The 13550-nt window shown below is 30.6% G+C and overlaps 1 pseudogene; it reads left to right on the top strand.

The window, feature by feature from the left end:
• The first annotated feature begins 4520 nt into the window (after positions 1-4520).
• On the top strand, positions 4521-12808 carry LOC137832067 (vesicle-associated membrane protein 722-like; annotated as a pseudogene).
• The last annotated feature ends 742 nt before the right edge of the window (positions 12809-13550 follow it).

Below are 13550 nucleotides of genomic sequence, written 5' to 3'. Positions count from 1 at the left end.
ATGATTTCCTATCACAAAATTTAAAACATAAATAATATATTTAAAATATATATATATATATATTATGAGCTTCAATGATACTCTAATTAATATTCATTTATTAAAATACTCAGCTATGTAAACTATTATTCGTATTCTTTTATATTTTTTAAATAAAAACTTTTATGTTAATTATTATTATGCAACTTGACATTTTAACTATGTGACACCTCAGTTAGTACCAATCATTTGTCATCACATAAAAAAAGTATTATTACAAAAAAAAATACAAAAATAGGAGGACTAAATCAAAACCTATATATTAACAAAAACGATACATAGTCAGACTATACCTATTCATAAAGAATTATAAGAGTAGACTAGATAGTAGCCTATTGTACCAATGAAAAGATTCTCTATGAATAAATTCAAAATTAGTCAACTTATCAGGACACTTCTTCCCTTCACGAAAAATATGAATACGATTGAAACATTTATCCTAACACTACACAAACCAAAGTATTCATATTCTTTTATTATTTATATTAACTTTCATTTTGTATATTTATTTAAATAAAAAAAATTATATATTATTTTATGTGTAATATATAATTTTAATTAAAATACTCGAGATTACAAATTTGCATGAGGGAAAAAATATTAAAAAAAGTATTTGTATTGGAAAACAATAATGTGTATTATATTAATAGTTTGCTTTTATTTATTTATTAATATATGTATATATTTATATATATATATAATAGAATAAAAGTTCTAAAATTTAACATTTTGAAATATAATTAAATAGAAAATGTTTATCTAAAGTGAAAGTATGGTTGATGCTAATAAATAAATAAAATTTTATCTCTTAATGCATCTTCTAGATACTGGTTTGTACTTTTTATTGGATTCTGTATTTTTGTTATAAAATTTATTATTGATTAATATGTTTTAAACATACGGTTGAGTTTTATAATTAATTAAATGTTAAGAGTGAACATACAGTTTATTTTATTTCAGTAAAAATAACTTATTTGACGGTCAGAAGTAATTCATGGCATTTCTATCAACTTTTTCAATTTACTAATTAAGTTTAAAACCGATAATTAACAAAAGGAGTTTTTTTTTTCTTTTAATAAACTTTAAAGGTTCCTTTCAAATAAACTTCAATGTTTAATTTATAAGTTTTTGTGTCAAAATTTTAAAAGACTAAAAATATTATTCCCCAAAAGAATTATTATGAAACATGGAGTATACTTAAAAAACTGTTAAATTGACTGTTATTAATATTTTTGATAGATTAACCTTAATAATTATTTAGCAAAAGTTGTTTAATTATTAATTAAGTTATTATGGTCACGTTATTATTGAAACTTCTAATAATATGATGAATATTGTATTAGGGTTTTAACCCAATCGTTATGTTGTACAAGGTAAATAAACCAATCAGGAAACAGAAATAAGTTTTTCAATTGTTTTTATATTCTCTTCAATGTTTTTTTTAACATGTACAACATAAAATTTTCTTATACCCTGCTTAAAAAAACATGTATCTAAAATATATAAATTACTGAAAATATTATTTAATCTCCATAAACTTTTTCCAAATAAGAATTATAGACTTCGATTTTATCTTAATTAATTCTTAAAATTTATCCCGTTTTCAAACAAACTTGCAATTGATTCTTAAACGCTACTATTTTTAAAAACAGATGCCTAAAGTTATAATATCATCCTGACTAATATTTAAAACTTCTTCAATTTTGTGATAAGTGATTTTTTAATACATTGAAGTTAAATCATTTACAATAAATTTAAATAATTCATTGACTAATTTTCTCCTTTTTGTTACGATTCATTTTGTTAGAAAAAAACTATTTATAAAATGTTATTATGTTAAGAATTAATAAGAACGAAATTAACAACAATATATGTGTTTATTTAAGATAAAGTTTAGGGGATGATTTATGTTTTTTTAAGTTATACGAATTTCATTGTAAATATTTTTATGCTATTAATTAAATGGCACGTCTTTCCCGCAAAACAGTGGGTTGGTGGACCCCTCCTATTTACCTGTTCTATTAATAATTCATTTTTATATTTCTGACATTTTTAATATTTTTATTGAAAAATGAATATTTAATCATTTTATTTTTGTTAATCACGCTTTTCATTCATCATGCCCAAATTTACCATTGAGTTATAATTTTGTTTCTCTTTTTTCAAGAAAAATAATAATTTTAAAAAATTATAAAAAAAAATAAATTGTATTTGGATGGACAATTTTGAAATTTTGTTTATATTTTTTTCTTAAATTGAAAGTTGTACTAGCAAACTTATTGTTTTTCTACCTGATTCATCCTTAACAAAACCAAAATAAGTTAAAATCAAACAGCGAATTCTCATAAAAAAAATTATTTAAATTAATTCAACAAATTATTCAAATACGTTCATTAACTCATTCAATTTCAAATTCATGTACATTATACAACATATAATTTCACATTTCAATCTCAAACAAATTTCAATTTACTATAAAACAAGAAAATTTGAGACTGATAACCACATCACCCCACATCTAGATATTCTAATCTATGGTTATATTAACAATTTAAACTAGTTTCCTTTACCTTTACTTGGACAATGCTTATCAATAGCTCGAATTCTACCAAAAGCGTAAGTGCAGCTTAACATGCATCACAAAGTTCTAATTAATATGACTATGAGGTAACAAAGATTAGTCCTAAAGTTAAAGGAATCACATGCTAAATTGAAACAAACGTATGAGTTCAAAAATTTATTCAAAAAGAAAATAAAAAATTAACTTACTTTATGAAGATTATGATCAGTCTTGTAATATTCGTTGTAACGAATCTAATGACTTATTTCAATCGTCAAACTACTAATGACCGAGAATGTTAAAATCTTAGAGATAAGGGAGAGATAAAAAAAAGAAACTTCTAAAAAGATGATTCTTTTACAATGAATTTAAATAACTAAATTTTCTATTGATATATTATTTTTTATTTTAATAATAAAATATTTATATGTCATTTAAAATATATCACTTATATTCTAAGATTATTTTCTAAATCCTTACACAATTCAAAGTAAAATAATTTAGAATATATATGAAACTTATTACATCAACTCAACTTCGTTGGAATCAAAATTAACCAATTCAACAAATTCAAGACTCATTTATATCACAACTAAATTAAAACACCAATTTCACTAACTTTTTAAAAACAATGTCACAAATATTCTTCCACAGGATACTAATTAAAATTAAAGTAATTTCTCATACCTATTTAAATTGCTAAATACAAGATCATAAGCTCAAACTCTATAAAGAGTATACCAAAAATTTTAATCAACAATTTGAACATAACATCTACAATTTTATACTAACAAATACTCGTCCTAACCTTATAAATCTCACGTGCATCAAAGTTTTCTAAATACGTAAAACTTTTCAAAACTAACTAAAAAAAAAACTTGTTTTAATAAAAAATTATGATTGGATAACTTTATTTTATTATTCGACACAAATCATATGAAATGTTTAATTTTTTTAAAAAAGTGAACAAATTGGTGAGAATTAGAGAAAAATTAGAATTTTGTTTTTTAGAAAAACGATGATTTTTTTTTGAAATAAAAATTCTAACATTTTCAATTTAATGTTAAAGTATTTATGCTTTATTTCAGTTATTCAGTTCTACTCTTCAACAGTTTTTAAGTTTTTTTGCAGTGAAGATGTGTGTTTCATCTAGATAACACTGCTAATAAGATAATAACTAGGTGATAACTTTAATTTTAAAATAATAGAAAAACTTAGCTCATAAATCTAATTTAGTTTACTTACAAAATATTTTTCATTAAAATCTTAAATCATGTTTTAATTATAAAGTAGTTTTACAAAACTTAATAATATGAATAAATTATAGAACCTTTTACCTATTTGAGTACTAAACTAAATATTTTTATCGGTCAATTCGTGAGATAGGTTTAAAAACGAAATAATTCATTTATCCTGTAATAAAAACGAGCTTCAGACATATTTATTATTATTCGCTACGAAGCAAATTCAATATTGCTAATTAATTATAATTAAAATTAACAATATTAATCAGTGACACAAAGACACGAAAAAACCATGTTAATTGACGTATACATACGATGTACACAATACGTATTCAATTGGGTGACCTAACTTCACCGTCTTCTCATTTCTAACAATGCTTATCTGAAAATTATAGATTTTAAGGGTCAATGACACGTTTTATCTCACTAACTAAACAACTATTTAAATTATTTATTATTAGTTTTGATTAAGTTGGAATTCATATGATTTTAACTGGTTTAATATTACTACTTTTGGTAGCATCTTTAATATATTTTATATGATAATAATAATATAGTGATTAAATATTATATAAATAAACATTTATTGTATTAGTGAGAAATTAATATAATAATAGTATTAACTGAAAGTATAGGATTATTACCAAGAAACTATAAATAGAAAAAGTTATAACAGAGTGTTGTGATAACTTCCCTATGACCACTTTCTCCCTCTATTTCTCACCGCTTTTCTAAACCCTCTTTTCTGTTTTCTCTTCCTTTTTCTCCCTACAAATCCCAAAGAAAGTGTGTGTGTTTGTGAGAGAGAAGAATTTCGATTTGGGTGTTGGATTGAGCAAAAGCGTGACACCATCACCACCAAGAAACTGTTCCCAGATCTCTCTCTTGCAACAATCGAACTCCAAAACCCTACCCAACACTCAATTCAGATTCTCATTCATGGGGCAGAGGTCTCTGATCTACGCGTTCGTGTCTCGTGGAACGGTAATTCTTGCGGAGTACACTGAATTCAGCGGAAACTTCAACTCCATCGCCTTCCAGTGCCTTCAGAAGCTCCCTGCCAGTAACAACAAGTTCACCTACAACTGCGACGCCCACACCTTCAATTACCTCGTCGACAATGGCTACAGTATGTTCTTTTTCTGTGTTTGTTTTCTTTCAGTTTTGTGATGATGTTCTTCATGCTTGTTGCTTGTGCTGAATGTGGTTCTAGATCGTTTATTTTAGGGTTCCGTTTGTTGGTGAAACTAGTTTGTGTTGTTGCGTGTGCGTAAAACAACAGACCGAGAAACACGAGGACTATATCGGTGTGTGCTGCTTTAGTAATGTGTTTTGTAGTTATTGGGGGAATGCAATGGTTATTCAGATTAGGTGTTATTCCTGTGCGAAGTTGTTAATGGTGCGCAATACATAACGCGTTGTGGTGGTCTCAAGGATAATTGAATCGGGGAGCGTTCAGGTTTTGCAGATGTCGGGCCAGAAATTGTGAATATTTGTGGATTTCCTGTTCTTGTGCCTGTTTTTGGAGGCTTATTTTGTGAAATCACTCTTTTTCATCAGTAGTGTGTTGCGTTCGAAATCTCTTGTTCAAAACTCTTTTCTTTTATCACCCACATCCTCACCTGTTTTTACACAATTCTTTTGATCCAAGTTCTGCATTCCATTCCTCTTTGTGCCTGTTATCCGTAACACGATCCAGTTTCCACGCAAGATTTTTTTCTCTCACAGTCGCACGCAGGTCTTTTCTACGGTCTTCCGTTTTTCTGCTGTGGCGTCGCTCACCCTTTTGTTTTTCTTTATTTATGTTTTGAGTTTACTTTCAAGTTATCTAATTCATTCCTGGGATTACATTTCTTTGGGACAACATGCCTGCTTATAAAAAAAACGTGTTTGGTTAATAACTAAAGTTCGTGGGAATCTTGATTATATTCCTGGAAATAATTAAAATGTGTTTGGTTCATAATATATTTTATTGGGATGTATGTTAAAATTATCAAAATTCCCTTACTATGTAAAAGATGCTAATTTATTAATATAATGCATAAAAATAAAAATAAGATAAATATCATAAGTACATTACTAATTTTTTTTCATATATTTATCTTTATAAATTGTTATAAACTATCATGAGGTATTTTTGATCAATTAACTCTTGAATTTTGTTCTCCATTGCATATTAAAAGAGTTTATATCGGCCATTAAAAAGCCAACCAAGACATTGACAGGAAACACATCTTCTAGTTGTTATAATTTATAATAATAATATCTGGGTATATATTGTATTATTTTTTTGGTATAATATATAATATTAAAATCGATTTGGATACTCTTCTACTTACTGCTTATTGAGAGGTCTTGTTTAATAAATCCTAACCATGCTGTATGTTTATTATTTTTCACTTAATCCACTGTTGAAATAAAAACCAATTAAAACTATGAAAGAAAACTGGGTAACAAGCGGGCCTGGTTTAGTGAGTTTGTTAGTTTTTATTTCAACCGTATATATTACGTAGTAATTATAATAATGGTAAAAATTTATTAAAAAGGACCTCTCTTGTTAACAACAACGAGGGGAGGATCAAAATTCATACAAAATGGTTTAATATATTAGCACATGGGCAAGCTGGCGTAGTTCCATATATCTAGGGATATGCAACACAAGAAGCAGTGAAAACAATCCCACATTAAAAATGATAGATTCTTAATTCGATTCTTTAGGTAATTATTTTGTAAGAAACCGTTTTCGTCTTACATAATCCTAAGGATTATTTGAGAGTAAATATAGCAATATAAGTAGTTAGTATAATTATGGAAGTAACACTCACGAAGCCATATAAATGAAAATGATAAAAAAGTCTATGATTAATAGACTTAATATTATGCAGGAAATAAATTATGTGAGTAACATAAGTTTATGTAAATGAAAGGGTAGTGAATTGAGGGTATTTGTGAATTTTTACCAAGAAATATGAATTCCCATCCCATGGGGATCAATAACCCCTGCCTTTAGGAATTAAAGTTAGTTGAACATGGGTATATTGCTTTCTTGGGAATTGTTCCAATTTCAAGTCATTGTCATTAGGGTCAATTACCGCATTTGAGGTATTGTCCGATTTGGAGCTTAGAGTTCCATTACGATTTTGTCCTTAAAAGGCGTCTTAGAGGGTTAAGAGAGAAAAGCGTATTTAAATTGACATTTGTCTAAACTCCTAAGTGATGTGAGACTATTGGGCGTATTGAAACAAGCCCCCCGGTCGAGGAAAGCGTATTTAAATTGGCATTTGTCTCAACTCCTAAGTGATGTGAGACTATCGGGAGTATTGAAACAAGCCCCCGGTCGAGGTCTAAGGGGAACAAGAGTTCGCCTTTGGAACTACTTATCCATTTCCACAGATGGCAACTCAAGTTCGTTGAGATAGGATTGTTAGGGTCCATCATCGCATTCGAGATATTGTCCGCTTTGGAACTTGGAGCTCCATGACAGTTTTGTCCTTACAATACTCCATCAAAGGCTTTCGTCACTTCCAACTTTAACCCAATTTTGGTTTTCAGCAGTTTCTTCTTTTCTTCTTCCCAACCCTGCATCTTGGAAACATGATCAACAATGTGAGACTCCTTTTCAGCATGGGCATCCGCTTCAACTTTCGTCGAATCATCATTTTCCTTTTGACATGCGTCCTTCATCTTCATCATCTCAGCTTTTAGGCTTTCTAACTCTTGTTTGGTTTCTTTCATGGAACGAATAAGTTTCTTTTCATTGGATCAAGACTTTTTGGCCTTTACTTCGCTCATGTATGCCAAGGCAATGGCTTTGTTAAGACAATTTTGTAAGCCCCTACTCAGGTAATACTTACTAAATTTCACTAAGTCTACCTCCAAAGTATTATGGGCTCAGTTATGGGTCGAGTGAGGAAAGGCGGTATCCCAAAAAGATGTTCCTTCGCCATAAATTCACCCTGATCCACTGAATCCCAATTGTCTTCCATGACCACTTAAGGAGTGCCTATCAGATTTAAAGTGCTTGGTGAAAGGCTCCTTGTGATTTTTGTTAGTTAGAGCAATGACGTTCTCTTGGGCTACGTTATGTTTGCGCTTTGGGGGAACTTTAGTTGGCGTCTGCTCAGAACTGTCAGGTTGGTTCACTGCCTTAGGAACACTTGTCTCGGCTTCCGTGCCTGTCTCCTTGGCAGTCATTTCTTTCATAAGACGCGTCATTTCTTTAATCTGTATAAAAAATTCAGAATTGCAGTTATCCAATTATACATTATCTTACTATTTTCTTTTGAGGTTTTGGCCACAAATATCTGTTATCTAAGATTGATAACCATGTTGCATTCTGTTTTTTGTGATTTCTTTTTCTAGTTTTATCAACTGATATTGCTTTGTATAGGTGAGGCTTAAAATTTTGAAGTGTGGTTGTGTTCTGAAATGTCTTACTTTTGGAATTTTGTAGCATATTGTATTGTTGCAGATGAATCAATTGGAAGGCAAGTGCCCATGGCTTTTTTAGAGCGTGTTAAAGATGATTTTGTGTCAAAATATGGTGGTGGAAAGGCTGCCACAGCTCCTGCGAACAGCCTTAACAAGGAATTTGGGTATTATGTTTCTGTTCTAAGCTTTTAAAGTATAAGGCCGTGGGTTTATATTGTTGTTTTAGCTAATGTGTTAAGGTCTTTGCCCAGGCCAAAGTTGAGGGAACATATGCAGTACTGTGTTGATCATCCTGAAGAGATCAGCAAGCTTGCGAAGGTGAAAGCTCAGGTTTCTGAAGTTAAAGGTGTCATGATGGAGAATATTGAAAAGGTACACATGAACTACTTAGTTGCACTAATTTAAGATGGTAGTAAACTGAAGAGATTGGTGGGTACAAGAATAATTTTTGCCAATCAATAAACATTATTGTGTCTGTCTAAATTCCCAGAATATATAAGACAACAACATTGAGTGGACCTCTGTGCAAAACTGAACACGAGTCTATTTTGTATGAAGTTCATGGATTGTGCTTGTGAAGCATTGATATTTGTTCGGGTCATGCTTAGGCATATTGGATACTGATCTGACATAACTGTACGTAGATGTTGTCTTTAATACATTTGGGATCTGTAAGTGATTATAAAATCTTCTTTTCCCTAAAAGGATTATGGTTTGTATATGTGACATCCAACAAGAAAGAAAATGAGATTGTTTATTATAATATTCGAGTAGCTAGCTGGCATAGTTGGCAAAAAGGGGCCAAGGCAGGGGAGTAGGAACAGAAATCCGAAACCAATAAGTTTTCCATTTCCATTTTTATGTTGAAACTGTTTCCCATGTTTTCTGTCTACTGTCTAGGTTTTAGAATCTGTGATGACTTTAATAGGCTGAGTCCTGCTACCATGAAAGAAGGTTTATCACAAAGCATTTAAAAAGCTGAGTGCTGTCATGTCATTGGAAGAAGACTGATATCAGGCTCTGTTTTGATAGAGGATGAAAAGTGGTCGATGATGTTAGAAGAAAAGAAAATGCAATCTAGTATAATTGTTGGATTGTGTAAATGCTTATGGTCAAGTGAGTTTCGGTTTTTCATATAGATGGAAAAAGTTGGTTTCTATTGGGCTGTGGGGAGTTGGGTAAGGGAACTTTCCACCTACTTGTCTCCTCAGTAGTAAGCCATAAGTTCTTAACCGCTGTTGATACTTTACAGGAATCAAGGGTATTAGAGTAGGTTGAGAGAAGGTAGTTGTCTTTCAATTTACTAATGATCACTAGTCTTTCTTAGAGGAGCAGTGTTACTTTGAATGTTCAATCTGTCCATCTGATCTTTGAGGTTAGCTCAAAGTAATGAGGCTAATTTAATTATTTTAAAGACCATAAATTGTGAAAGGAAAATGATAGGAAGTGTGGGAAAATGAGGTAGAACTCAGATAACCTAATTAGGCAGATAACCTTGCCCTAACTTATTGTATTTCAACACAGACTGTAGCAGAACAGTGATAGTGGAAATATCTATAGTAACTGTAGAAAACTGTAGGAAATTAGTTAACAGAAGTACCGAGCTGTGAGCTAGATACATACAGTACCTTATGCATTAGAAGGCTAACTTACGTAGTAACAGGTGTTATAGTGATCTACCTAGTTCTCTAATAATCCATAGTTAATACTTTAGCGGCATGTCATGGCACCAAGCTGCAGCAGTAGTTCCATCGTATCATGTTTTTTGCACTGTGTGTAGTGGCAGGGATCGTGTCCTTCATGATCACCCCACTAAGCATGAGTGAAAAGCTTGTTTTGTGCACATGTATGGTTATTCTGGCTCCATTTTGTGGTGTTTCTCAATCATTTTTGCATTTTAATGATTTTGAGGTTAGAACCCTGGTTTATTAAAGAAAAGTCTGCTTTCTACGTGTTTCTAAATTCTGTCAGACACCTTTCAATTCTCAGACAGCCAAAATCTGGGTCTTTCTCTCATTTTTCCAGTCAATTCTAGCTACCCAGTACTTTCTGTTCAGTTCCTTGTGGTATATGTGTCTCTGCTGTTAATTGTGTTACTTGACTCATAATTCTTCACCTATTTGACAAAAGTAGCTCTAGTTGTCCGATTTCTTTGTTGTGTATTATTCTATTAATTGTCCGGCATTTATTGCTCACCATTAGCCTTGGCCTCAATGAAGTATTTTCATATAATATTTTTAGTTTCAATTCTATCTATTTCTAGGATTGGACAATGTTGCCCAGTCCTGCTCCCCGTTGCATTTATCCATGTCTCAATTTTTTTTTGTTTTCTTATGTATAATATAAATTATTTGCACTGTATTCATTGCCTTTGGTGTATATTTCCACCCTGTTTGCTGTGGCCATACCTTAGTTTTTTAAGTTTATTTTTTCTAATGAGGTTTGAGCATTATTGTGCATGTGTAGATCCAATTCTTTGCATTGTATTGGACTATTGGCTATCTTTTGAGTATAGCGTGTTTTGGAATGGCTGCTATGATTTGAATTTTGATGCTCATATTTTGCTTCTCTCACTGGTTGTCAAATCTTATTGTGGTCCCTTACTTGGGTGCTTATTTGAAATTGCAATCGTTAGCCTATTACATTTTGTGATCAGGCCATTCGCAATATTTGAATTCTTTGACAATCGGAAGGGTTCTTTCTTTATATTCCTTGGGCAGTTGGATTAATTTAACGTTTTTTTTGTCTCACATCCCATTATTACTTATATTCTACTAATGTTTATTCACCTAGGCAGTAGAAATTTGTGCTATATCAATGGCACATAGAGGAGTGACTTTTTGGGTTCTCTTCCATGTTATTACAATATTCTACCTGTGCCTTAAGACAAGACAAGCCAAGACAAGATTGTTGCAGTTATATTTATTGATAGAAGAAAATTGCCATCAATTTTTTGTCAGGCCTTTAATTGGTTCAATATGTCTGATGTATAAGGACATTTGATCAAATTATATTGACATGTATAATTTAATGTAGGTTCTGGACAGGGGTGAAAAGATAGAGCTTCTGGTGGATAAGACAGAGAACCTTCATAACCAGGTCAGTATGTGTACTATGTGTTTAGAAAGTATGTATGTAGTGGTGCCAAAGTGAGCCAACCCAGCTCAGACAAAATGAGTCAACTCAACCTAGCTCACTTTTGGTGAGTCAGAAATTTTGTAACTTGGCTCGACCTACCACGGGTTAATGGGTTAGGTGGACTAACTAACTTAAACATGTTTTGTTCTCTCAACTTATTTTATATATTTACTGTAGTACAATTAAAATAGATTGACTCATCTATTTATAGCAGTACAATCAAAGTGTTTATCTATTTCAGTTTATCTATTTCACTAAACATTATTATAGATAGTAAGTGAAAATTAAAGTGTCAACCTATATAATTACGCAAACAAATAAACTAAGTATACAGACCACTTAAGCATTATTGACCAACATTATAATCTTTAAAAAGATCTAATTACTAACCTACCTAATTAGAACTTAGAAGTAGTAAACAATTATAATTAACAAATGATGAAAAATGATAAAAAAATGACAAAGGGTTGTTTTTGGTGGGTTATGGGTCAACTCACTAACTTGTGGGTTAAATAAGCTGGGTTCAGTTTGACAAACTTTTAAAAATACTGTATTTTTTCCAAACCAACTCGGCTGGAACCCTTGGTGAGCCGGGTTGACTCAGGGTTTGAACCCATTTTGACACCTTATATATATATATATATTTAAGGTGTGAAAGGAGATTTATTTCTTTTTCTGGCCTAATAATATTTTAAGCGAATGTTAACTATAGCGTATTTCTAAATACTGAAAGGAGATTTCTCAGTTTTGGTGTCTTCATTGTTTCAGACCAGCTAGTTACAATCACTTTTGTTTTTAAAGAATGATTTGTATATAGTCCAGTTTTCACTCTCTTCTCTCTCCACATGCCAAAAAAATGAAAGAAAAGTCTTGGATCCTGATTTCCATATGCTTTCATTTTTTGTTTGGCTTGGATATGGATGTGGCAGTACCAATTTATGTTTTACCATGTTGAGGAAAGATATTTTTTTCAGGCACAAGATTTCAGGACTTCTGGGACCAGAATCCGTCGAAAAATGTGGCTACAAAACATGAAGATAAAGCTGATTGTCTTGGGAATTTTGATAGCACTGATCCTTATAATAGTTCTATCTGTGTGTCGTGGGTTCAACTGTGGGAAATAGGCGCCATTCTCGGAGGCCCTTTATCATGTTACTTCAAGCTTGAGATTATCTGAGGAAAGATCCTAATGTATGGCATGAGTTTGTATGTAATATAAATATAGGATATAGATAAAGGTCATAATATATGTTTGTCACTTTGTTCTACTTATAAATGCTTTTGAATATATAAATTGGGTTGTCAATTTGAAGTTCATTTTTCATTTTATTCATAGTCATCAATCATGTAAATCTGTTATTTGATCTTATTCTTTCTAATGATTCCAGTTACATCATTTTGCACTGTCGACCTTTAGATCTATTGAACCTGGGGCCTTCCAAGGTTACTGTTTTCGTGGAAGTAAACTTTTCAGTGAGAGTCCCCAAAGAAGATTGCTGACAGCAGAAATATATGATTTTATTTTCACTTCTTCAAATGTCATTTTACTATTAATCATCGTAGATTACTTTTTATTTTCGTGGAAGCTTACAATTATATTTTCTACAATCTTTAAATTTAAAAATCCTTTATGAGCAGTTTTGTTGAAGAACTACTAATAGAGACCCATTCATTAGTTTTTCAGTATGAAAAAATGGATAATATAAAATTTCTAAATTTATAGCAAAGTTGTAGGCTCTCACAAAATTTATTTTTTACAACTATTGCACTGCAATAAAAAAAAACACTTTCATTTTAACAAAGTAAAACATCCAAGGGCAGTGACCACCAGTTTTAAGCAGAAGTATTCTATTAGAATGAAATTGACTAAATTTTCAACTCACTTTCTAAAGTTTTACCTCAATTTTGAAAATCCAAGTAAGTGGTTTTGGTTTTCAATTATAAAAACAAATCATTCAACTCTCTAATGTACAAGTAAAATTATCTTTAAATATTTTTATTTTCAGTTTTAACTAGCCATTAACAAAATATTTGAAAAAAAAATTCAAATAATTTTGTTCATTATTAACAATTCTTTAAAAAAATAATAGTTAATGAAGAGTAACATCTACATCATAATTTACTTTGTTTAATGTTCT

Source organism: Phaseolus vulgaris, chromosome 6 (genome assembly GCF_000499845.2).
Source record: "Phaseolus vulgaris cultivar G19833 chromosome 6, P. vulgaris v2.0, whole genome shotgun sequence".
NCBI lineage: Eukaryota > Viridiplantae > Streptophyta > Magnoliopsida > Fabales > Fabaceae > Phaseolus > Phaseolus vulgaris.
The sequence above is the reverse complement of the archived record's forward strand: the minus strand, read 5'-3'. Positions and strand labels throughout refer to the sequence as shown.